The sequence below is a fragment of the Equus quagga genome, chromosome 10 (genome assembly GCF_021613505.1).
Source record: "Equus quagga isolate Etosha38 chromosome 10, UCLA_HA_Equagga_1.0, whole genome shotgun sequence".
In the NCBI taxonomy this organism is placed as follows: domain Eukaryota; kingdom Metazoa; phylum Chordata; class Mammalia; order Perissodactyla; family Equidae; genus Equus; species Equus quagga.
In genome coordinates, this window is record NC_060276.1 from 44681936 (window position 1) to 44709644 (window position 27709).

The window sequence follows — 27709 nt, forward strand, 5'->3', positions numbered from 1 at the left end:
GCTTGCTTTTTGTACATTGCTAGGCAGAGCATGCAATACAATAATGGGTTAGTTTTGGGGGGTCTCAATAGTGCCCTTTCTTACTGTTTTCATTAAAATAATGAATGTCAGTCTTCAATCCAATGTGACTGAAGGTTAATTGGTAAGCTTTTTTCTGGGAGGGGGTGTCAGTACGGCGTTGTCAGGCCCTGCTGTGTGCTCATTATAGCTGCGGCCATGGAGTGGGCCCGCAGAAGCGGCCTGATTGGCACTGTGATTATTTCATATACAATATAATCAGGCTGAGATACTACGACGATGAGGTGTCTGTCTTCTTTCGAAACGAAGTACGAGAAGAAGTGGCAGAAAAGAAAGGTTGAGGAATGCTTCACGTGCAATCAATCTCTAGTGATCCTGGAAGAATCTGGTGGAATCTTGGCTCTACAGAAGTGACAATGCCAATTTAAATCAGACACGTTAAGAAGCAAATTATATAAATATACCTTAAACTCTTTTAGGACTAAGTTAAGGTCTAAACAGGTAAACAGACAGGCAGACAAAGGGTTTAGTGAGTTTTGTTAAATCAGCCAACAAACGAACATTCCAAACCAGATCAAAAAGCCTGTTCTCTTTTCTAAGCACAAGTTGCCAGATATTTGCCTCCTCTCCTTCCAATATGCCGCATAGACTTTGCTATGAAAAATCAATCCTGCCGGAGAGCCCTGTTTCACAACTTTTCTCGGTGAGCAAGCTTCTTCCTAAGAGTGTACCAAAGACTTCAAAGGCACGTTAACTCTGTTATGGCCATTAGGATTTTGTGTGGTCAACTGCTTCTGTTGCTCTCTAAATATGCACTAGTGTGTCACTTAGTGAGTGACTTCGTCCATTCAGGCAGCTATAGCAAAATACTACAGACTGGCTTCTTTAAAAACAACAAAAATTTATTTCTCGCTGTTCTGGAGGCCGGGAAATCGAAGATCAGGGCGCCAGCGTGGTCGCCTTCTGGTGAGGGCCCTCATCCTGGTTCATAGGTGGCACATTCCCTCTGTGGCCTTACCTGGTAGAAGGGCAAGGGATCTTTCTGGAGCCTCTCTTATAAGGGCATTCATCCCATTCCGGAGGGCTCTGCCCTTATGACCTAGTCACCTCCCAAAGGCCCTACTTCCTAATACCATCATCTTTGGGGGTTAGAATTTCAATATGTGAATTTCGAGGAGACCCAAACATTTAGACTATAGCAGCACGTTGCTGATGTAACACACAAATCAATATATCTTAATGGCCTCCTGAGGTGAGTTTACTTCAGAAACTTAGTCCTATAAGGACTCCTTTGCTAACCGAAGAAGGGTGGCAGCTGCAGAGGTAATAATAATTTGGCCAAAGTGGCAGAAGGCCCTTTAGCCATTGTCCCTCTCTGAAGCCACTCACCACCTTTCCTACAACACCCTGCTTAGTCCCCTGAGCCATTACCAAACAGAGCTGCTGTCTCTCCTCAGCACACAGAACGTGCTATTCTTCTACCGTTGTGATGTCATCAGCTTCTACTTTTCTGCCAAAGCATACCTCTCCTTTGCCTCAAAATCCTGCCGGAGAGTTTCTTCCTCCTGCAAGCCTTCCCAGCTGGCTCTCCCAAGATATGGTCACTTCTACCACGCGAACTTCCATTTGCATCTCTATGGTCGTGTGGCATTGATAAGTGTTCATCTGGACAACTGCACATGTATCACACGAACACACTCACATACAGCCACGTGTTTTTAGACTCATTGCTTTTGATGGACCACATTCTAAGGCATTTCAGAAGTTCCTCTTTGGCTAGTAAGACATGCAACATTCACGTTGCCACTGACTGATGGGTAGGAACCAGCTAAGAGTTTGGAAAAGAATGAATTTCTCAAAACAGAAGCTTGAAAACAAATCAACCAAATCTTACGTCTTTCTACTCTCATCCTTTATTTTTACTTTAGTTTCTCATAAAACAACACTCCCTGAGTCCACATCGCTTTCCACATATTCCCCCAAAATATCATTATACATAAAGAGCAATTCATTCTCTCTCTTGAATCATGATTCTGAGCAGGGATGTCAGACATTTTCGCGTTCAGGGCAGAACCAATTGTGGGGAGAAAGCTGTTCTCTTCTGTCCAGATTTAACTCACCAACTAAACTAACATACACACACACATATACACCTGCACTCGCACGTACTCACCCATACACAACTTTGTGGATGACAAGAAAAAAATGTGTTTACAAACAAACTTTTTATTGCACTATTCTGAGACGTGGAAGTGTATTTAGGTTTGAGCATTGAAGCTTTACATTTTTCTGGTAAAATTTTTTATGTGTAAATAAATACCTAATTTTGAATGTAAATAGTCAGCTATAGATCCAATACAAGTAGAAGCTAAATTCATGGACAAATTTTCTATTCTTTCTTCCAGCCCATGTGTTAGCCAAGGTTTGGTTCTGTGCTAGAACTCTGAAGGGCAATAGCTGCAGAGACAACAATAATTCTGCTAAAGTGACAGGAGACCCTTTAGCCATTGTGCCTGTTTGACTCCATTCACTTTTTGTTATGGACTCCTGTGGCAGAAGCTAGGTAAAGCAACAATAGTGACATGACTTCAAAAACAAAGGACAACACGGAAACTTGGAAATCTTGGAGAGTGGAACTGAATATTCACGCATTTAGTAAACCTTCATAAGTAGCCTTGATACCATCAAATGAACTGTGTATGTTATTTGATATGAAACACAAATTCTACCGTGAAAATGTGTTATATGTTTGTCTTTTAACTCTTCTATTTTAGAAAACAAGAGATTTCTGTTGAATTCCATTATATAAGCTTTCTATTAAACTCAAACAAAAATGGATAGAAATTTCTGATTCTCTGAGCTGACAGTATTTGCTGCTGAGTATTTCTCTGGTTATCACGAACCAGAGTAATTTTTCGATTTTCAGAATTTTTCGAAAGACGATATCAAATTCATTTTCTGCTATTGGCACAACTGCATTATGGAAATTTGAACATAAAAGGTAAAAATATCACATGTTAATCAATCTTCTTGGATTATTCAATATTTATTCGTGTTTTGGGTATATTTGGTATTGAGTCAGATTTTAATATAGTGCTCATACATTTTTTGCTCAGCCCAAAGCAATGACTTTTACGTCCACTCATTTCAAATGTCTCACATCCTCCTCCCCACTCCCTAACACATACCAAATAATCATTATAGACTATATCCTGTCAAACTTCTAAGGGCAGAGCCAAAGATTTTATGGTATTGAGGACATCATTCGGTTTGGCCATTTAGGGATAAGGAAATGACAGAAAAGATGTGTGGTTGCCCTTAGCAACGACTGCATCCCATGCTGTTTGTGTTCTCTGTGAGCCGCAGAGCATCACCTTCTTTTTAAGAAACACAAACATGCACATATAGTACCCCCCATGATAGTTTTTGGCTAACCACGCATTCTACAATAATAAGAACACAAGAAGTGGAGCACATATTCCTTTGGTTTCACTTTCCTACTTATCATGCAGATATTTTCAAAATGTAATACTTTATTTTGTCTTGTTTTTAAGAAACAACTCCACTGAATGATATTTTTATGGAGAAAATAAGAGGCAGCAGAGCGTCAGATTTGATCACAATAGCAAGCTGCTTAAAATAACAATAACTACTTCAGTCGACAATTTGAAAGACTCCCCAGTATAGAAATCTGGCTTTCAGATGATTTTCTCTCCGATTTCTTGACGTGCATATATTAATTTTTTCTTCTTTAAAGTTCACCGCGCAGTGTTTGTTATAAGGGCATATTGAGACAGAAACATCAATTTTAATCCCAGGTATTCTGAACACATTCAGATAATGTTTGAAAAATTTTATAGGCCAAGAGGAAGTTGTTTTGTGCCAATTTAGCTAATTAGACTTTTAATAGTCTCCCCTTTGAAAATTGTTAAATATTTCCGCTCTGTGGTTTGGCTGACCTACCTGTTCTTCCAAAAAAGATGATTATAATAAGGAATTGATAAAAAAAATTTTTCAGAAATTCCTCAGTACATGAGGTATTTCTCACTATAAAAATATATGATATTCTTCCAAATTCCCTGTAAAACAAAAGACTTCACCTGAGGTGTCATTTTTTCTTTTTGAGGTGGGGCTAGGTTGATGGAGAGAGACATCACTCTAAGCATTTCTCTCCAGTGAGAAATTGCGTAGTCGTTAGAGTCATTCACAAATATGTTTCTCCTTCTTCTAGTACATGGCAGGATTGGATGGTACATTCTTGCCTCTTTGAGTTTAGTTGAGGCGATGTGACTTACTTTGGCCAATACAATATGAGCAGAAGGGACATGGGTTACTTGATGGATGAAGCCTTAAGAGCCGGGGCCTAGATGGCTACCTGGCCATTTCCTACCTCCTCAGCACTTGTGGAAGCAGGTGTGCAGACAGAGCTTCCATCAGCTCAGAGTCTGAGTTACTACTCTGAGTATGACCTCACCCGCAGCTAAGATTTTGAGGGTTTTCTGTTACTGCAACATCATGCAGCACAATTTGATGAATATAAAAATGAAAAAGAAACAAACAAAAACCCTAAAGCTACTGAAGTTTAATCACTGCAGAGGAGGTTAGATTGCTTTTGTTTCACCTTTGGGTTACAAAATTGAGGATGGTGGTGTATCTTCACTCCAGGGCCCCTGAGGTCAATCACAAAAATTGCCTCACCTCTCCTTTTATCCAAGCCCTTTGCCACATTGTTTTTCAGAGTCTTCTGCTCTGACTCTGGTTTTAGCCATAGGACCTTCTTTGGGATATTAGCAAATGTGAAACAACAGTCTTGAAAATGATTGCATGATTGAATGTGCCCTCTCCCTTGTTTCTCTTCCATTTCCATCAGAACAAGCCTGGAATAAACTGCTGAATGGTGAGAGATGTGTGAACAGAACTGAGATGCTCTAGTCACCGCAGCCAAGGTCAGCTTAAATGAGAGGACCGCCAGCCAAATCCCAGACAAGTGAGAGAACCCAACCAAGATCAACAGAGCCCCTAGAAAGCCATCCTATGCAGGTGAGCAGTAAACACTCACTGTTGCACACCAATGAGATTTTGTGATTGTTTGTTGCAGAACATTATTGTGGAATTAGAAAACCGATGAATCCTTGTAACCCTCCACTCCTCACCTCCATTCTCCACAGGCCCCTCTGAAATATCATCGCCTGGAATAACTTCATACTTGCTGTTTCTTCACATGTCTCCCTCCCACCACTCTCAGGAAAAATCACTTCCTTGGGAGACACATGGTACAAGTTATCTTTTACAAAACTGGCGGTACTTAATTTTCATCTTTCTAACATTTTTTCGTTCTACTCCCAGGTGTATTGGCTCTTCCAACATAGCTACCATCTTTGTCTGAACGTTGGATGAAAAAAGTGTCTTCGACCCAAATAGGTTGTGTGTGTGTGTGGAAAATATTATACATTTTGGTAGATTCCTTCCACACAAAAGTGTTTCCAAACCTATATACTTTTCATTAGTCAAGTCGTCTCCTCTCTTCTAATCTAGACAACTGGTTCACAGGGATAATTAATCCTGTATATTTTATACTTTAGCTAACACAGAAGTGGATCTTTTATTTTCCTTTGCCATACAACTGGAGGTGGGTTAAGGAAGGTAAGACACTGCCGGGGACAAAAGGGATATCAAAATTTAGTAACTTATTTTCCAGTTTGTTCACAGTTTGTTTTCTCTTCTTAGAATTGTGTTAAAGTGATATTGAGCTGGTTGAATTTATACATGAGAAAGGAAAAATATATCTCTGAGAATAATTATAAGCCAAAATACAGAAAAACAATTAGAGTATCCCAAAATATATTATTTTACAGATTTCTCAAGACTCCCTCAATCTATTATGGTATTTTTGCTTATAAAAAGTCTCACTCTTGTCCAAAAGATGTTAACAGATGTTAAAAGAGATGTTTTAGACAAGTCAATACTATGTTAAATCAACATTACGTCCAACAGTCAAAGCCTACCACCACATTATTTGAATATTTTTTGAAAGTTTTAACCCCCAGGTTTGCAACATGAACATGAACATGAAAATGTGATTTCTTTCCTCACTCATTTTGTCTTTCCCCATCTGCAATATATTGATCCCTCTATCTTTGCCTTAAGTGTGTCTTATAAGCTGCTGGCCAAGGTGATGACATTCATGCTTTTTTGTTTTGTCAACATCAAAGATATATTAGTAGCTCTCCAGAAATAATTTTAGCTATTTTGTCCCACCTATTGGGGAGGGTTACAAAAGCCCAATCTTAAAAACCCAAACCAAACCTCGAATGAGACAGAGAAGAGAGGCTAAGGTTTGGTTTGGTTTTTCCTTCTGTTGTGGTATCAGAGAGGAAACAGAGTTTCTTTTAAGTGGTCTCACTGGGCATGCATTTCTGCTTCCCTATGTATTTAATACGTATGGATAGTTTCGACTAATTTATAAAGGGTGATAGTTTGCCTGACAATAAACTGTCATTTACTCATTGTAAGTCCACTAAGTCTATCAAAGTGAATCACGATTTTGGAGCACTGTTAAAACATTGCATATTTTCATAGGAAATCAGCACTTGGTTATTTAACACAGGTGTTTCTGTAATTGCACTACTTTAGGAAAATTCAGCGCTCAATGGCCCTCAAGCACTTCCACCTGTCGAATGTATTGGTCCATTATTAGTATACGGAATGAAATTATAAAATGTGTATAATGTTAACTGATGAAAGACAGTTTTGCTGATTCTGATTCTGGGTGTATTTTTCTTGTCATCATTCATATTAAGCACGTTTTCACCTCCCTCAAAAAAGTTAAAGTTGTTGAGAATATATTTAGCAAGAAATACAGATGTTATATTCAAATTAAGACCTCGAATTTAAGGAACAAATAGTTTTCTATGTTATAGGTTGAGTTTTGAAGAGGAATGAAGCAAGATGGAAAGCCAGCGGGCTCTCAAAGCAATATAGTTCCACGCTATACTGTTCTAAACGACGCTGGGTGCTAGTTCATTGCAAGGTGTTCAATCATTTCACAAATCATTCAAAAAGCCTCTTTTGAGCACCAGTGGGCATGGAGATGGGAGGCGGGTGGTGCTTAGCATTGTGCTATGAGAAAATGCAAAGTAGAATAAGACTAGGTCCTTGCCCCACTCAAAAACCTTACCATCTATTTTGGAATGCAAAACTAATATGGGAAACAATTAGCGAATGAATGGATGCTAAAGCTTCACAAATGTGGTGAAACTGGAGGTGAACTTTAGAAAACTTGAACAGAAAATGATGACCTTCTGGAGGTGTGTAGGGGAGAGCAATTAGCACTAGCAATGGCCTGGAGGCAGGAATCAACAATGAAGAAGGCCTGGAAAATTGTAGCTTGAGAGACTGGGAAAATGAGCTACCATCTTTGCTGTATTCAAAAGTTTTGTCTGTAGTAATTTTATTATCATTTATTACTAAGCATTTTTAAATTTCCATTATAATTTCTTATTTGTCCCATGACTGACGTAGAAATCGTTTTTCATTTCTGAAAGGATCAGTGCCCTTTCTTCTTTTTGTTGTTGCTAATCCAACTTAGTTGCATTCTCATCAGAAATTAACCTGCATGATATCCATTCTCTGAAATTTTTGATAGCTTCTTTATGTTTAATCTGTATTCAGTTTTCATGAACGTGCTCTTAAGAAGAAAAAGCAAACCCTCTAACTATTGAGTGCAGAATTATATATATATGTAAATATTTCCATTAAATAAAATGTATTGTTATCCAAATCTTTTACAATTTTATTAAACTCTGTCTCCTTAACATATCAATTGAGAGAAATCTGTTGAAATATTGCACTATAATGATGGATTTGTATATTTCTCCCTGAAGTTCAACCCATTTTTGATTTATAAATCGTGAAGCTATGTTATCAGTAACATGCACATAATCCTTTTATCATCATGTAGTGACTCTCTTTGCCTCTAATAATATTTTATCTTAATGTGTCTTTTGTCTTGTATTAATATAGCCATGCCAACCTTATTTAATACTTGTTAGTATATAGTTAGTATCATCTGGTATGTATTTTTCAATCCTTTTACTTTTAAAATTTCCATGTTTTTATGTATTAGGCATATCTCATAAATAGTATACGTATTTTTTTTTTTTACCATTCTGACAATCTTAGTCTTTTAATGAATTTAATTCAGTAACATTTGTTGTGACTTACTGATATATTTGAACTTGAACTTGTTTCTACAATCTTTATACTCTCTCTCCTGATGAATTGTAAAAAGAATAAGTAAACCAATATCAAAGTTTCAAGGCCATTAGAACACTTTAACCCTAATTGCTCCCTGCTGATTTCCACAGTATGGTTTTTCATTATTTGGATTCCCTTTTCTTTAACCTCACAAGTTGGATATTATTTCTGTTATTATTTCATGAAGATGTTTATTTATATACCTACATGTCACTATTTTCTCTGCCCTCCATTAACTTTTTCCTATCAAACATTTTTTTCTGTGGTTATTTTCCCTATGCCTGAAAGACATCCTTTAGAAATTCTTTTGTCAATAGTCTGTTGGTGATGAACACCGTCATTTTTGGTTTATTTCAAAATGATGTTTTTCCATTTTATTATTGAGAAATAGTTTTCTGGGTACGCAGCTGTGGGTAGACAGTGATTTTTCTCTCAGCAGTTTTAAGGCATTATTCCACTCTCCTGGATTTCATTGTTATATTTAAGAAGTCCAGGGCTGGCCCCATGGTGTAGTGGTTAAGTTTGGCATGCTCCACTTTGGTGGCCTTGGTTCATGCGTTTGGATCCCAGGCATGGACCTACACCACTCGTCAGTCATGCTGTGGTGACAACCCACATATAAAATAGAGGAAGATTGGCACAGATGTTAGCTCAGGGCTAATCTTCCTGAGCAAAAATAAATAAATACTTAAATAAGCAAGTACTGGTTGATCATATTGTTATTGAAAAATAAGTCTGCTATTATGGTCATGCATCACTTAATGACAGGGATACATTCTGAAAAATGTGTCCTTAGGTGATTTTGTCATGTGCAAACATCATAGAGTATACCTACACAAACCTAGATGATATAACCTACCACACATCTAGGCTATATGGTACTAATTTTATGTGACCACAATTCCATAAGATATGTGGTCTGTCATTGATCAAAATATTAATATGTGGCACATGACTGTATTCTAATTGTAGGTGACTGTTCTTCCTTTGGATTTTTGTAAAATCTTTTTGCTGTTGATATTGTGCAGGTGTGTTAGATAACCCTAAGTGTGGATTATTTTTTAAATCATGCCTGGTATCTATTGGATCTTGTATCTGTAGATTTGTTTTGCTTTTATTTTTTAATGTTTTTTTATTTTTATTTACTTATTTATTTTTTCAGGAAGATTAGCCCTGAGCTAACATTTGCTGCCAATCCTCCTCTTTTTGCTGAGGAAGACTGACCCTGAGCTAACATTCGTGCCCATCTTCGTCTACTTTGTATGTGGGACACCTACCACAGCATGGCTTGCCAAGTGATGCCATGTCTGCACCCGGGATCCAAACCGGCGAACCCTGGGCCACCGAAGCAGAATGTGCAAACTTAACCACTGTGCCACCAGGCTGGCCCCTGTTTTGCTTTTTTTTTAATCAGTTCTGGAATATTTTCTCTTAAAATAAAGTTCTTCTCTATTCTCTATATTATTTTTTTCTGGTATAGTTACTTACATTCGACTTTCTCATTTTATCATACATGTCTCTAAAATCTCTTTGTCTCTCTAGGCTCACTCTGGGTACCATCATCTCAGTCACTATTTTTTCTCTTCAGCTGTTTATAATCTGCTCTAAAACCTATCCAGTGAGGTTTTAATTAACTATTTTGCCATTTCTAAATGTTACATTTGGTAATTTATCAAATGTCACTGGTCATTTTTGATAGTCTTTTATTGCTTGCTCATTTGTATATGATCTTTTATGTCATTAAACATTTCATACATAGTTATTTACAACACCTGAAGTTCTTTATGGTCTAAATCTGTTATCCCTAAAGGAAAGAGTGAGTCAGGAATCTTAAGTCTGTTCAAATTGCTCTTCAAATGTGAATGCTACAGACAAAAAGTATCAATTATGGAAGAGGTAAGGAAATAATATATATGAGCTTTTCTTAAGGAACTTACAAGATAACAACCTTGAGTCAACCAAGAGATAACTGGAGAAACTACAACAAAGGACAGTCAGTAAGCATGGAAAATATTTAACTGTGTACCTTAAGACTAAAACCATAGGGCAGATTACAGAGAAAGAACACAATGAAAACTACATATGTCCTAATGATGATAAAATAATAGAACTAAAAGGAATCAGGAGAACAGGGAAAGAAAATAGAGGCAGAAGGCAGAACTGGTTCACTGATTGCCTGATCTGTAACAATTGGGAGTCAAAGAGTATCATTTAAAAATTGCAGGGTCCAGCCCCGTGGCCAAGTGGTTGGGTTCATGTGCTCCATTTCGGTGGCCCAGAGTTTCGCCGGTTTGGATCCTGGGTGCGGACATGGCACCGCTCATCAAGCCATGCTGACACAGCATCCCACGTGCCACAACTAGAAAGACCCACAACTAAAAATACACAACTATGTACTGGGGGGGCTTTGGGAAGAAAAAGGAAAAATAAAATCTTTAAAAAAAAATTGCAAAGCAAGTAATAGAACACAGCTGTGTACCAAGGGGCATGTGTGTGAATGGTAGGGATAGTTCATTTATGCCTCTGCAGGAAAGAGTATTTTATCACTGACATAGTTTAGAATTACTGGTGCATGGTAATAATAAAAAGCAGATATGTTCAGTTGGTTTTGTTATTGTTTTTAAATTTCTTATAGACAGTGTACCTCCTCATTGCTATACCTAGGATGGATCTCTCCCACTGTTCCCCCTTGATATGCCACCCATCAGAGTATAAGCATATCAAACACTATATAAATTAACACTAAGTAAAATAATACTGCTGACTAAAATTGACTAGTGAGAGAATGAGGAGGAGATGTTGAGGAATGGGAGATATAATAATTTTATCATTGCTTCCAGTAGGAAACTAACAGATACAGTTTAAAGAAGTAGAGGACCAAGGTATCATGTAAAGTCATTAAAACTACAATTACTTGAACAAAAATACAAACTTTTTTAAGTGTCAAAGGATCCATAAAAAAATAAAGCAAAGCAAGCAGACCACATTGTGAAAGACTTTATTTTAAAAAACAAAACAGATATAAAATACAATGACATTAAAATATATCTGTTATATCACTAAATATAAATTGGCTAAATTTACAAATTAAAATTGAAATGATTTCTGATTTTATCTGGAAGACAATCTCAACTCAACTTTTAAACAAGAAAAATGCATCAAAGTGATTTAGATATATTAAAAAGAAAAGGATGGAAAAACTTATCTTGGGAAGAAGCAAACAAAAGGAAAGCATAGATCATGATCTTACTATTAGACAAGATGACATTTAGTTGCAGTTGAGACGTAAGGATGGAATTCAAGATTGTAGGGAGATTAGAAAGAAATTATTTGATAGATAAGTAAAGATAACAAATATCACCATGTATTTGAGATGTTTAGGCAGAAAGAGAATTTCAGTATTATCTAGAAGATATACCTGGGCCGAGTCGAAAGTAACTTTGAACAACTGCTGGACTTGTTCAGACAACTTTGAACAAGTTTTCCTTCCTTCCTTCTTTTTCCAAATATTTATTAAACACTAACTATGTGTCAGCCACTCTTTTAGCGACTTGGAAATCAGCAGGGAATAAAACACATGGAAATCATGGCTTTCACGAGCCTGCTTTCTTGTGAGGAGAGACTGCCAAAAAAGATGTAAACAGATAGAATATATTCCAAGAATAGATATAATGTCAATGAGGCAAATATAGCAAGAAAGCGGGACAAAAGAATGTAGAGGACATTGCAATTCTAGATAGGGTGGCCAGAGAAGGACTCATCAAGAAGGTAATATTTCAGTGAAGTCCTAAGGAGGTGAAAAACATAAAATCAACCACACAGCTATCTGAGGGGAGCGTGTTGAAAGGCAGAGGGAACAGCAGATGCAAATTCTCTAAGATGGGTATATGTCTGGCAAATGTGAGGAGCTGGAAGAAGGCTAGTGTGACTGAAATTGAGGGAATGAGTGCAGCTGCAGAAAGGGACGAGGTCAGAGAAATAATGGGGAGTGGGCAGCATCCTCTGCATAGCCTGTAGGCCATTATAAGCACCTTGACTTTCACATTGAGTGAGATAGGCAGCCATTAGTGGGCTTTCATGAGAGGAATGACATAATCTCCTGCTTATAGGCAGGAGGGAAAGAGAGGGGAAAGAATCAAATTGGTAAAGAGAAAAGGCATAATGAAGTTCCTATATTATGATACACTTAAACCTGAAGTTTGTATTTTTCTTTACACTTCATTAATAAAGCTATTGTAGTATCCATACAATAGAGGGCAACATTTATAAAAGGCTCATGCCATGATGGATGAAGTTTACAACTGCTGAAAATCAAATGTAACATTCTAGAACAATTCCCAAACTTTAGGGTGCATCAGAATCACCTGGAGAGCAGGCTAAAACACAGAGTTCTGGGCCCGACCCACAGAGTTTCTGATTCAGTCCTGCTGAGATGGGCCTTAAGAATTTGCATTCCTAACCAGTTTCCGATGATGCCTGTGCTGCTGGTCCAGGGCCTGAACTTTGAGATCTACTGGTCTAGGACACATAATGCATATAAGTATTGCAGAGATGATCTGAGAACTATTGGCATTTTTAGTAATCCTGCTGAAGTAATGACCTTTTTTGGCCTCCAGTATTTAGAATCTCCAAACTCTTACTCTCTCATGATTGACATCTGAACATAAGATGATTGGGTCCTTTCTGTGTTTATTCATCTACCACAGATGAATTAAAAAGTAAATAAGACAGGTATAAGCTTCCTTCTTATAAAAAACCTGCTTATTTTCTAAAAAACTTTTGAAAGTGATAAGATTCAATTTTTTGAAGAGGTCAAAATATTTTGCTACTAAGCCAAATCCATTCATACTAGAAAATGCTTAAACCAGCCAATTCCTATTATTATTACTAAACTGTAGTTTCTCTTTGTTACTCTGACTCTTCAGAAATTTATGAATAGGACTTCATTTTTATTGTAATTATACTGTCTCTGTTCTGAAGAGGAGAAACACAATAAGGGCTTATATGAAATGTCATCTGGACAGTGATTGTGTTTATTTGCTTGTTTTTACTAGTTATCATCTTTTTTTACCATAAAAAGTGGGAGAAACCAAATAAACTATTCCAAGGGGCTTTTGCTCTGATTTTAGAAACAGCATGCCTGGAAACAGTTGACTCTCCCTGGGATGCTAACCATATTGAATGGGACTGATGTGTTAACGGTTTCACAGTCTAAGAAATCTTTCATAAATATTCTTTGCTATCAGCAAGGTGAATGGGAAAAGCATCTGGTATTGCTAAAGTTGTAAAGATTTATTATTGACAAGGGACATCTCTTCAGTTTTGTGGCTTTACAGATTTTCAGTTAACCAGCAAAATTTCACATGTTAATTTAGTTTCTAGAAAATCTGAAAGCAAGTGAGAAGCAGGAACAAGGCCAACAAAATGAATGTGGAAAAGAGGGCGAATACTTTTTAAAATACAGTCTTAAATGGTTTGTGAGCTTGTCAATTTCTTCCTGCAAGAAATGTTGGCAATTGACCTGTTATGCCCTGAAAATGAAAAGTAAGTGTATCTAGTTACATGTATGCTTGTTTTCCAAATCCCAAAGAAAATACAAGACAAAATAAGTCATTTAGACTTACATTTAGAATATGTGATCCATTAAATCTGTCAGTTTGGTGAAAGATGATTTCAGGATGTAAGTATCTTGTAACTCTGTGTTTGGAATGAAAGAAGAGACACATCAATTGGGCTTAGATTACTCCAAAGAGCTTTATATTAAAATTGTGCTTTTGGGAAGATTTTTTATATTTCAAGTCTGAGGAGCATTCACAAAGAAGATGTACAACTAACGACAACACATTTTTTTTTTTTATTCTTGGTCTCTTTATTTGCACATTTACTTTTGAACTTCTGAAAGTATATTGATTATTTTAAATATGTAATTCCCTCAGCATAAACAAAGATAATTTTAAACATAGGAGACTTTTAAATTGTCCATATTTTTTCTATTCCACAGGTAAAATAATTACAGCATATAAATATTTTAGGTGCTACTCATTGCTGATGAGAAATGCTTTCTGTGTTGTATATTTAGATAATTTTATTAATTACTTGTAAAGCTAGGTATATATGTTCACTGAGAAGGTAGGTGATCTTCATAACTATGAGCCTTACTAGTCAGGTCTTGGAAATTTTTCAAAGTATCCAGGCAGAAGCTATTAAAGCTAAATATTATCTTTGTTCTTTGTACTTTCCCTATGTCTTATGCATAATAGGCACCCATCAGTAAAAGTTTATTGAATGAATGAATTCAAGACGTTTCAAGTAGTTAATAGGTAAACACTAGACTTTAACACAGTGGTGCTGTTGCTTTTGAAATTTTTCATTATTATTAGTATTACTTTTTGTGGGGGGGGTGGTAGATCACAAAGGAAGAGATGTAAGATTTTACAGACATTCATATAGCACTTAATATATATGCTTTACAAATATTAACTTTAATCTCTTAACAACCCTATGAGGTAACTACTATTATTTTCCCCATTTTGCAAATGAGGAAACTGAGGAACAGAGACTGAGGAAAATTGCTGATGACAGACTAGGATAAAAACCCACCTGGATCCCAAGGAGGTGCTGTGAACCACTATGCTACACTGATTCTTTTCACATTCTAACCTTTCCTTCCTCTATTGTGCTGGCCACACTCAGGACGCTGAGGATGTGAAACAGGTGTGTTGTGGATGGCAGGAAAGTAAGATGTGTCTAGTGAAATCATTGACTCCGTAACCTAGAGGTGAGATCAGGGACTTTCTGAAGAAGACCAGATAGCCTAAGACTTCTTCAGGGAGAAAGAAGAAGGTAGTGGGGAGAATTCATGCAGAGGCCAGCATAGTGAGAGTGCTTCCAGCACAGTGGAAATAGCAGAAGGACTTTCACCCTTCTATCATCATCATCATCATCACTATCATCATCACGATCCTTGTTTGCCTGTTTTGGGGAAGAAAGGGAACGCCAGAAGAACTCTGACCTTTTCAAAATTCGTTCACAGGAGTCTCACCCAATATTTTCTGCTTATTTCACTGTTGAGAAGTAGGGGTTACAAGACCACTTCTAGATGGAAGGCAACTAGATATAAAGGAGTTCTAGAAGGGTTTGGGATCAATCAACAGTACAAAAAGATAATTCACATCGAAAACCAAACTTTATGTGTGCTGATTTCATTGCAGCATTGTTTATAATAGCAAAAGACTGGAAATAACCCACATATCCAACGATAATGAAAAAACTAAATAAATGATGGCATATTCATAAAATGGAAAATACGCAAGCTTTGACGTCGTATTTATGAAGAGAAATGTCATGGAAAATTCTTGTGACATAATATTAAGTAAAATAAAGCAATAGACACTGCAATGCAAAATGTTAGCAGTAGTTCTCCCTAAGATAGTGGAAACGTATGTGATTTTCAATATTATACTAATCAAGATTTTCCAAGATTTTTACAATTGTTAATGCTTTTCATAATAAGCATGTTAACCAGCAGACTTTGAAAAATAAAGTTTGAAAGTGTTAAAAAACAATTCTGACTGCACCAAGAAAGAAAAAGAGATTTATTGGATGGATACAGTGTCCCTCACAAAAGCAAAGGAAGAATAGAGAAACCAGGCTTCATGGAGGAAAAAAACCAGAGCAGTTGAAAATAGCTTGGTTTTAGTTATTCTAGCATCATCTTTCCAGGGTACTTCCATCTGATCTCTTAGGTCCAATTGCCTTAATTTTTATGTATCACCACTCAAAAACCAAATTTTCAGGAAGGAAAGTCTGATAAGGCTATCTTGGGTCACATCCTTATCCTACGGCCAGGGGAGCAGAGTTCTGTTAGTGACAGTCCTATTCGAATTACATGGAGTGGGAAATAGACTATTTCCCAAGGGAAAGAATTCTGGTCAGACAAAACAATGTGTGTAATACCAGCAGAAAAATAATGTTTCTCTTTAAAAATCACACTTAGCAAAATGCCAGATTGTGAGTACACAGAAAGAATTGACCACATTTTGGGAACTCCAGGGATGGTCAGTAACAGAGGAGGAGGAGACCGGAATTCAGGTGTCTTCATAGAAGGCTCACTGTTGACTTAAGATCATAGCATTCAGGGACTGGCCCTGCAGTTGAGTGGTTAAGTTCATGTGCTCCACTTTAGCAGCATGAGGTTCACCGATTTGGACCCTAGGCACGGACCTAGCACTGCTCATCAGGCCATGCTGTGGTGGCATCCCACATAAAAGAACTAGAATGACCTATAACTAGGATATAAAACTAGGTACTAGGGCTTTGGGGAGAAAAAAAAAAAGAGGAAGATTGGTAACAGATGTTAGCTCAGGGCCAATCTTCCTCACCAAAAAAAAAAAAAAAAACTTTCAAAAGCAAACTCTCAAGTCATCCCAAGAGTTGGTGTAAGAAAAAAAAATAATAAGATCATAGCATTCAAAGTGGAGTGCTAAATTCACACTTTAAATGGATTGAAATTAGTATCCAAGGAGGTTTAGTCTGAAAGGAGGGTCCCATAGCTTGAGTTTCTTTGACAGTGCAAAATTTAGAGTCAAATGGGTGGCTGTGTTATAGATCTGAATGGCACAAGAAAGATTCAATCCCTAGGGAGGCACACTACAAAGAAGTAAAAGGGGTTAACAATAAGTGAGCGCTCTTTGTGGACCACACACTGGGCTAAGAACTTAACGTGTGATCTCATTTTCTCCTTGCAACTCTGTTAAGTCAGACCGATCCATATTTCAGAGTTGAAAAACCAGTTCAGAGAAATGAAATCACTTCCTCAGATCATACACAATGAAAACTAGCGGGAGGGGGGATACTCTCTGTAAGTTTTGCTCAATTATTTTGTAAACCTAAAACTGCCCAAAAAATAGTCTATTAATTTAAAAATGAAATAATTAGCAATATTTTAATAGCAATAGCAATAAAAATAAAAGCATTCCTTAAACTGTCAATTGACTCTTTTTTTACTATGATGAAATATATATAACATAAAATATGCTATTTTAACCATGTTTAAGTGTATAATATAGTGACATCGATTCTATTCACACTGTTGTGCAACCCTCACCCCTATCTGTTTCCAAAGCTTTTCCATCAACCTAAATAAATGCTCTGAAACCAGTAATCAATAACTCTCCCTTCCCTCCTCCTCCTAGTCCCTGATAACCTCTATCTACTTTCTGTCGTTAATGAATTTGCCTATTCTACATAATTCATGTAAGTACAATCATACAATAATTGTCTTTCTGTGTCAGGCTTATTTCACTTAGCATAATGTTTCAAGATTTACCCATGTTGTAGCATGTATCAAAACTTTATTACTGCAGGGGCCAGCCCCGTGGCTGAGTGGTTAAGTCTGCGCACTCTGCTTCAGCGGCCCAGGGTTTCGCTGGTTCTGATCCTGGGTGCAGACATGGCACAGCTGGTCAGGCCATGCTGAGGCGGCGTCCCACATGCCGCAGCTAGAAGGACCCACAACTAAAATATACAGCTATGTACTGGGGAGATTTGGGGAGAAAAATCAGAAAAAAAGAAAAGATTGGCAACAGTTGTTATCTCGGGTGCCAATCTTAAAAAAAAAACTTTATTACTGTTGATGGCTGAATAATATTCCACTGTATGTATAGACCAAATTTTATTTACTTATTCATCTACTGATGGACACTAGGGATGTTTCCACCTTTTGGCCATGTGAGTAATGCTGCAATGAACATGGATGTACAAATTTCTGTTCAAATCTTTGGTTTCACTTCTATGGATATACATCTAGGCGTGGAATTGCTGGGTTATACCGTCATTCTATGTTTCACTTTTTGAGAAACTGCCAAACTGTTTTCCACAGTGGCTGCATTATTTTACATTCCCAACAGTAATGTTTGAGGATTAGAATTTCTCCACATTCTCACCAATACTTATTTTCCTTTTCTTTTCTCTTTCTTTTTTTCTTTTTTAAATATAGCCATCCTAGTAGGTGTGAAGTGGTATTTCATTGTGGTTTTGACTCAGATTTTTCTAATGGCTAAGGATATTGAGCATCTTTACACGTACTTATTAGCCCTTTGTATATTTTCATTGGAGAAATGTCTATTCAAATCCTGTGCCCACTTTTCTGAACTGCATTGTCTTTTTGCTGTTGAGGTTTAGGAGTTTTGAAATATTTTCTGCATATTAAACCCTTATCAGATATATGATTTGCAAATATTATGTTCATTCCAGTGATTGTTTTCTGCTTTCATGATGTCTTTTGGTGGACAAACTTTTTTAATTTTGATCATGTACAATTTATCTGTTTTTTCTTTTGCTGCTCATTTTTTTGGTATCACATCTAAGAAGCCATTGCCAAGTTCAAAGTAATGAAGATTTAACTTTATTTTCTTCCAAAAATTTTATGGTTTCGGCTCTTATATTTAGGTCGTTGATCTGTTTTGAGTTAATTTTTGTGTATGGCATGAGGTAAGGGTCCAACTTTATTCTTTTGCATGTGGGAATCCAGTTATCCCAGCACTATTTGCTGACAAGATTGTTCTTTGCTCAATAAATAGATTTGGAACCCTTGTAAAAAATCAATTGACCATAAATTTATGGATTTATTTCTGGACTTTTAATTCTATTCCATTGGTCTATGTCTATCCTTATGCCAATACCACCCTGTTTTGATTACTATAACTTTGTAGTAAGTTTAGAAATCAGGAAGTGTGAATCCTCTGACTTTATTCTTCTTTATCAATATCATTTTGGTTATTTGAGGCCCTTTCCAATTCCATATGAATTTGAGGATGATCTTTTCTGTTTCTCAAAAAGACTGTTAGAGGGGGCCCGCCCGGTGGTACAGCGGTTAAGTTCCCACATTCTGCTTCAGTGACCCTGGGTTTGCCAGTTGGGAACGCCGGGTGTGGACTGATGCACTGCTTGTCAAGTCATACTTTGCCAGGCGTCCCACAGAAAAGAGAGGAAGATAGGCACGGATGTTATCTCAGGGCCATTCTTCCTCAGCAAAAAGAGGAGGATTGGCAGCAGATGTTAGCCCAGGGCTAATCTTCCTCAAAAAATAAATAAATAAATAAATAAGAAAGAAAAGACAAAATTTTGACAGAGATTGCATTGAATCTGTAGATCAATTTAGGTATTATTGACATTTTGACAATTTTAAGCTTTCCTAGCCATAAAAATGAGGTATCTTTCCATTTGTTTAGTTATTTTTAAATTTCTTTCAGCAATATTTTGTAGTTTTCATTGTATAAGTCTTTCACTTCCTTGGTTAAACTTAAGTATTTTATTCTTTTAGATGCTACTGTAAATGGAAATGCTTTCTTAATTACCTTTTTCAATTGTTCATTGGATGTGTGTAGAAATGTAACTGATTTTTATGTGTTGATCTTGTGTCCTGCAACTTTATTGATTCATTTATTAGCTGTAGTAACTTTCTTGTGGAGTCTTTGAGATTTTCTGTATGTAAGATCATGTAACCTGCAAATTGAGATAGTTTTACTTCTCCCTTTCCAATTTGAAGGCCTTTTATTTCTTTTTATTGTCTAATTGCCTTGGCTAGAACTTCTGGTACACCGTTAAATAGCAGTGGTGAAAGTGAGCATTCTTGTCTTATTCCTGATCCTATGGGCAAAGTTTTCTGTCTGTCACCATTGAATATGATATTAGTTGTGGGTTTTCCCCAAATGCCTATTATCACGTTGAGGAAGTTCCCTTCTATCTCTAGTTTATTGAGTGTTTTTATTACGAAAGGGTGCTGGGTATTGTCAAATGCCTTTGCTGCATCTGAGATGATTGTGTGTGCTTTTTTTTTCTCTTTGTTCTATTAATGTGCTGTATCACATTGATTAATTTTCTTATGTTGAACCGCCCTTGCATTCTTGGTATAAATCTCACTTGGTGATGGTGAATAATCCTTTTAATATTCTGTTGGATTCGGTTTGCTGGTATTTTGTTATTTTGTTGAAGATTTGTTGCACCAATATTCATAAGGGATATTGGTCTAATTTTCTTCTGATGTACTAATTGACTTTTTGGCTACGTGTACTCTACTATTTATATTTTGTATTTTTGCTCTCTGTATGCATATATCACTCTAAGTTCTACTTTCTTTTTTACCTAGCATCAATGTGTACAGACCTTTATCTATTTATACTCAGTCCTTAAATGCATTATTCCTGATGTCAATATAATGTACTACTCCATTAAAATATAATAATCTTCTATTACATCTAGCACAGCATTTAGACTATTTCTAGCTTTAGCTGAAATGTATAGTTGAGGCACAATGTTGTTTATGTGCATCTTTTATTTAAATTATTTCTTTGAAATAGAGTTTTACTGGGTTAAAAGTGTGCTTATTTTAATTTCGGTACGTCATTGCAAATAGCTCTCTAGGAAGTTAAAGTCACATTGGAGGACCATTCTGAATATTCATTCACAACCTTACCACTGGAATTTTTCTTTCTGATTTGTTTGATGTTTAATGAATATCAGCTGATGCTTCACATTTTTATTAATAATTCTTTTTCTATATACGTTTCGTGATTATAAAAGGAATATATGCTGGTTGCAGAGACTTTAGAAAATTAAGTAAATTATAAAGAATAGAAATGATCCATTTTGAAATAATTAGTGTGGCTTTATAGTGCATTTTAACATCAAGTGTATCAGCGAGGTCTCAGTAGAAAACAGATGGCACACTTAAATTAATATAATTCTATGGGAGTTGAATAAAGGGACTATTTTACAAGATGTGGACAGGATGTAAGGAAGCCATAAGAATTCTTGCAGAAACCCAGGGCTAGTGGCAATGGACTTCATTAGCACCCCAGGCCTGAATATGCAAGTTACAGGAACCCTGAGACAGAGCTGGCTGTGTAGAATGGGCTGCCTGACAGGAACGGTGACCTTTGGTAAAGGGCCACAACCACCCCCCCCCATGTCTCTGCAGAGAAGGAGCAAGGGGAGTCAACACCCTAACCTACCTCACTCTCTTCTTTCCCTCTGATCTCCTTCTGGAGTCTTCCATAGGCTAAACCCTACTGGACACCAGAGGGAGTGGAAGCCCATTGACACCCATTTAGGTCAGCCTCCTGGAGCACAGAGCAAGGTGAAGAGTAGAGATTGGATCTGGAAAGATAAGCAGGAAATATCCAGCATATCAAATGTGACACAACCCCCTCAATTCTCTCTCCTTGTTCCTTTCAATATTCCTTCAGTAAGGTTTGTAACTTTGCACAAGCCTATAAGTATTGTAGTGCTTAGCATTTGCCAGGCATTTTTGAAGTGTTTTACGTATATTAATTCATATAATCCTCACAGTAACCCTATAAGATAGACACTATGATTCTTCTCATCTTGCAGGTGAGAAAAATGGGGTCATAGACTTAATATGGCCATGTCACAGCCCTAGTAAGTAACAGTGCCACGATTTGAACCCAGGGAGTCTACTCTCTCTAGAAATTCTACAAATTTCTTCTAGTGTTATTCTTTGGCATTTTATGATCTTTTCTTGCTATTCTAAATGGATTCTTTTCTCCTCATCATCTCTTTTAATGAGTTATTGCTTCTATAAGCAAAAGCTATTGAATTTTGTATGTTTATTTTCTACTCTGCTTTTCCTAAACTCATAACTCTGAGTTTTAATAGTTGAATCCCTTGGAGTTTTCAGGTCCATATCATACCATCTAAAGATATTAGTGCTTTTTTGTCTCTTTCTTTCTTTTCAGAAGTTATACCTCTTGTTTCCCCTCCATGTTTAATATATTGGTTAGAATACCCAGAAGAGTTTTAAATAGTAATGGTGATACTTTGATATATCCTCTTGTTCTTTATATTGTTTCACCATTATTTACCATGTTGGTAGCTTTTTTAAAGTTTATATTCTTAATGGCAACACACGCCTTGTTCTTAGCAATATTGGGGAAATAATTTTATGAAAATTACTCTATAAATCCAACAGAATTACAATAAAGACGCCAATAGCTTTTTAAAAACTTTACAAAATGATACTGTCTATCTGTATTAATGAACATGTGAAAATACCAAGGAAAATTACGAATATGTGATAGACTGTCACTAACTGTTTTATAAAACTGAAGAGATTAAAAGTTTGATATTGGCAAAAGAATAGCTATGTAATGGAAAAGAAGAGAGAGTCCAGAAGTTAATACAAATATGTATGGAAATTAGTGCATGAGAAAGGTGGCAATTTCAAATCAGTACCAGAAAAATACCGCATTTAATAAATGGTACTGGGAAAATTAGTCATTTGGGAAAAAATATCTAACTTTGTATTTGACATGAAATTCTGGATAGATAAAATATTTAGATTTTTTTAAATGCTAGATTAAAAAGTAAGTGAATTTGTGTTTAGTCTTGAAGTGGGAAAGCCTTTTTAAACATGACACACCCCAGAAACCATAAAGAAAAATAATTGTAAGTTCAACTAAATAAGAACTAAAAGGGTCTGCATGGCAAAATACCATAATTAAAGTGAAAAAAACACATGACAAATTTGGGGGAGGAAGAAAACAAAAATGTAATGTCTTTAGTATGCAACGACTATTACAAATTAATAAGAAAAACTGCAGTTATTTTATTGAGTAGAGGGTATGGGCACGCAGTTCAGAGGCAAAGAAACTCAAAATGCTAAAATAAATACACGAAGAAAATAAACCTCACTGGCAAAAAGGAAAACCAAATACAAATAATAAGAGAGAATTGTTCCTTTAGTTTGAAAAAAATGAAAAATATTCCTTATATCTAGTGTTGCCAAATATAGGAAGAAATGAGCAGTTTAATTTGTTGTTTAAGAGCGTGTAAACTGATAGAACCTCCTGGAGGGAAATTTGGTAGTTTCTCCTACAGTCATTGGTTCATGCAGGTCTTTCTGTTTCATTAATTAATCTTGAAAACTGTCCACTACTCTGAGATTATCAAATTATTAAATTGTACATAGCCTTACCTTATCATTAATAATTTACATCTCTTATTATGTTGTCTTTATTACTTCTAACTTTCTTTTCTTGTGCTTAGTAATTTTTCAAATTACACTTCTCAGATTTAGTGAAAGTTTCTTTTTTTTTCCCCCGCGAACTAGTTCTTGGACTAAATTAAAATCTTAATTCTATGGTTTTCACTTTGTCTAAGGAATTTATTTCTGCTTTTAGGTTTGCCATTACTTTCTCCTTGCTTTTCTTTGAATATTTCATTGTCCTTTTTCTATTTTCTTGTTTATAAACCAATTCATGTTTTTTTCCATTAGCTTTTGTTTAATAATGAATGCTTTTAAGACTATGAGTTTTGTCTAAATGAAGTTTTGGCAATATTGCCTAAGTTTTTAATAGGTTGAGCTCTCCTTGCTGCTATTTTGTAAACGCTGTGTATATTATGTTTTGATATTTTCTTTCACCCAATCCTTATTTTAAACAGTCATGTGATGATGATTCCTTCTAAATAATTATATATTTCATCGCTTACATTATTACTAATATCTAGATTTATTGTCTCATCAGAGATAATAAATTGTAAAATTTTAATTTGATTTTGAGGGATTTATTGAAGCTTGTTTTGGTTCCTTGTTTTGGTACTATAATTATCAAATTACATATAAAATACTTGTGTATATAGGTTCTCTTACTGAGTTTATAAAAAGTAAATGTTATAAATATGAATATATAAAATAAATATAGATAATAAAATACCAAATTTTTATAAATTTTCATGACGCTTGCAAAGAGGATGCAATTTCTTTGAATTTTTCTTTAAAATTATCATCTCTTCTATTTTTGTGAGTTTTTCTGCTGGTATTTGCCCACTCTTTATTTATTTTTATTCTGAAATGTGTCATGCATACAATAGAAAATATATATAATGCATGTGTAAAGCTAAAAAATAAGAACAAAATGAACACTACCCATGTGTACACTACCCAGTTTAAAGATTAAATACTATCAGTGCTTTTAAAGCTATCTATGTGCCCTCTGCATCACCACACCCATCTTTCCCCCAGAAGAACCACTATTCTAAATTTGTGTTTATTATTCCCTTGCTTTCATCTGTAAGTTAAAACCACAAATGTGATCTCTAAGCAATATTGCTTTCTTTTAGAAAGTTATCATTTATTAAAAAGAAAAATTCCTCTAGCTATTGAATTCAGTAATCTCATGATTAGGAATATTCCTCAAAATGTTTAATCTGTGTAAAGTGATCAATACTAGATCTGTCCATTTTGAAGGTACATTTTCCTCTTTGTAAATTAAGAGTTAATATGCAGAGTGATACTTTGAAACTCTGTATATATCCTATTCTCCAATAGCCTTATTTTCATTGATGGTCCCTGCATGGATCAATTATTATACGGGTAGATATAAAATGGTGACTTTCTAATTCTGTCATTCCTTCTACACTTATTAGTTGTCATTATCTGTAAAGAAAAGCTTTCCTTCCCTCCCTCTTTTTGAGTATCATTATGGACTCATGATTCTCTTTTACTTAATATGTTATATAACCATGCTCAAATTGCTCAAAATACAGCCAGCAGGAACCCTTTTGTGACATGCCCCATCATTCTTTGAATACTTCCTTGCTTTCTAGCACAACACTATGTTCTTATTTAGCCTTATCCTATGCTTTGCTTGCTGCAGACCTAGAATGGGTTATTCTTCCAAGGAGCTCCATTTCCCTTATGGAGAATGGTATTTAGGAGCCAAGATCTGGGTGCTAGGAGTGCTCATTACTACTGGGGTGGTTTTCTTCTAGGAACTTTTAATGGATGCTGACAAAAATCTATAGTTTTTAAGAAATCATGAGTTCTTACTGATATTCTAATTCAAATGTAACAACGAGAGTTCTCCTGCATTTCCTCCCATTCCATATTTCTGTCTCCCTGGGGGACAATATAAAATTATTGATTTTGCCACTAAAAGTGACTGAAGGACTTTCTATGAGAAATGTCATGAGATTTCCCAAATGTTTACCCATAATAAAGAAAAAACTTCCTTCTCATGAATAAATGTTAATGAGGTAGTGGGATTAAGTTGTTTCTGATTACACTCAACAAGTTATATTTGCTCAATGTACTAGTTACACATTTGTTATACACATACTCATTATTTCTATATTATTTTCTATGCATATGCCTGGGAACCTTTAGTAATGTAGTTTTAGCACCTCATAAAAAGAGGGAAAGTAAAAAGATAGTTTCAATAGTGATGAAGCTCATGTGTTATCACAGCTCTTCAGTTTGTACACAACAAATGCAAACTTCTAGGGATTTTAACAAAATAGGGCAATTAACCCATATGTTTATTTTTTCTTGATGCAATTATGACCTCTTTTTTTGGTGGGGAAGGAGTCCAATAAGATATTCTGACAGATTTTCTGTTGGGTTTTAAAAGGAAACTTTCACGTTTTAGAACAAAGTCCAAAGATTTATAATAATTATCAGAAAATTCAAGCAGATGAAAAGAGTATTTAGGTGCTTCATACTACAATACAAAAAAAGACACATGGAACCACACAACAAAATGAGAATCTGTATTTGATCAGCGGAGATAAAAGAGCTCAGCAGGAGATTCAGCTATCAAGCATGAAAGAGGTGACAGTTATAAGAAGCGTATTTGCATGAAATAAAAAATGTTGGAAACCGCAATCTCAGATATAGGATGATAATCAGTTAAATGGAAGCATATATTGTATTCTTTTTTTTGTTCTTACACAGCAAGTGACAGCAGAGTTTATTTACAGTGGAGACATGCTTTCAGAGAACATCACTGATAGTGTTTGGACAATCTTTTTATTACTTGATTATACATAACAACTTGTTTTATTATGTTATGGGACAATCAGGAAAAAGAAATTGAGTATAGTCTGGTTTTTTTCGGTCACCTTAAGAGCTACATTGAATTATTAGATTGATCACTTAGTGATAAACAACCCTGTAAATTGTGTTTGTGATCACAGATGGACAGGCGGTAAATGTAAGGTGCTGCAATCATCATCTAACTGTCAAGGTCTAGTAAAACATTCTGCTGAGGAAAGCTCCAAGTGACAGCTGCTTCACTCTTAACCTTATCTGGCAATCTCTTCCTATGTTAAGTTTTCCAAATTTCAATTCAAAGTGGGAAGGAGAAGTAGAATAGATGAGAAAAATAAAAGAGCAAAACCCAAACTAGGTATAGTGATTTGTAGGCTGTGGAAGTCAGAAAAATAGACCCTAATAGCTATAAGTGTATCTATATCATATATTTGCATAGGTAATCTTCAACATCTCTACTTTAGCTGATTCTTACATTTTCAATATTAATCTGTTGCTCTTTCCTCCTTTAACCTAAATTGTGTATGTAGTAACAAGCAAAATATCTTGGGTGGTACATTAACATTTTGCTGATAGATACATTAAGGAAAAATATTTCTTTTTAACAGCTTAATTATATCTACAGAGAAAAATATCCATGTAAGTAAATTCACATGAGCCTTCCTTTAGACTATCATCTATCACCTTATATACACGTGGAAATCCCTTTGCTCATTGAAATGAGAATCTGTTCTTTTTTGAAGCTAACACATAACAATTCAGTATGAATGATGAGCATGATGCTGTGCATTTATGTCCATTAAGATAGGAAATTGACTACATTTTTCACAGGAGTAATTGTGAGAAAGTCTGAAGCCTATCTTATAAATGGAAAAAAATCACAAACACAGACGCATATCCTTTTAAATAATCAAGATTTCTGCATCTGGTTTGGGGGAGCCTTTTGGCCAGTAAGTAGGAGATATTGGATGACAAATGGTGGTGGAGTATTTCCCAAAGCAGAAGACCAAGCGATGCTTACAGGATCCTGGTTCATGATGGTAGTAGAATTGTTTTGCGTTTTCCTGTATTGCCTCTTGATTCTTAAGGTTTATTAATAGTTTTATGGAGCCAGAGCTAAAACTTGACTAGGCTCTCCTGTGGCAGTAAGCAACACTCTATGAGATTTTCTCTTTGCTTTGGGCAGATAAATCCTCCCTGTCATGGAATGGTCACTTAATATTCACTTAGTGACACTTAAACAGATGTCCAAGCATGTTCCTTGATACAAATTTTTCCAGGGCTTTCATGGAAAAGAAAAAATTCCTAGGGCTGGCCCCATGGCCGAGTGGTTGGGTTCGCGCGCTCCACTGCAGGCGACCCAGTGTTTCATTGGTTCGAGTCCTGGGCGCGGACATGGCACTGCTCATCGAACCACGCTGGGGCAGCGTCCCACATGCCACAACTAGAAGGACCCACAACGAAGAATATACAACCATGTACGGGGGGGCTTTGGGGAGAAAAAGGAAAAAAAATAAAATCTTTAAAAAAAAAAATTCCTGTCTACAGTTGAGGTTCAGATTTGATTGAAAGAAAGAGGGTTGATAT

At 35.9% G+C, this 27709-nt stretch overlaps 1 pseudogene; it reads left to right on the forward strand.

Annotated features, from left to right (window-relative positions):
* Positions 1-655: 655 nt before the first annotated feature.
* Positions 656-27709, forward strand: part of LOC124245443 (importin subunit beta-1-like) — a 149046-nt pseudogene continuing 121992 nt past the window's right edge.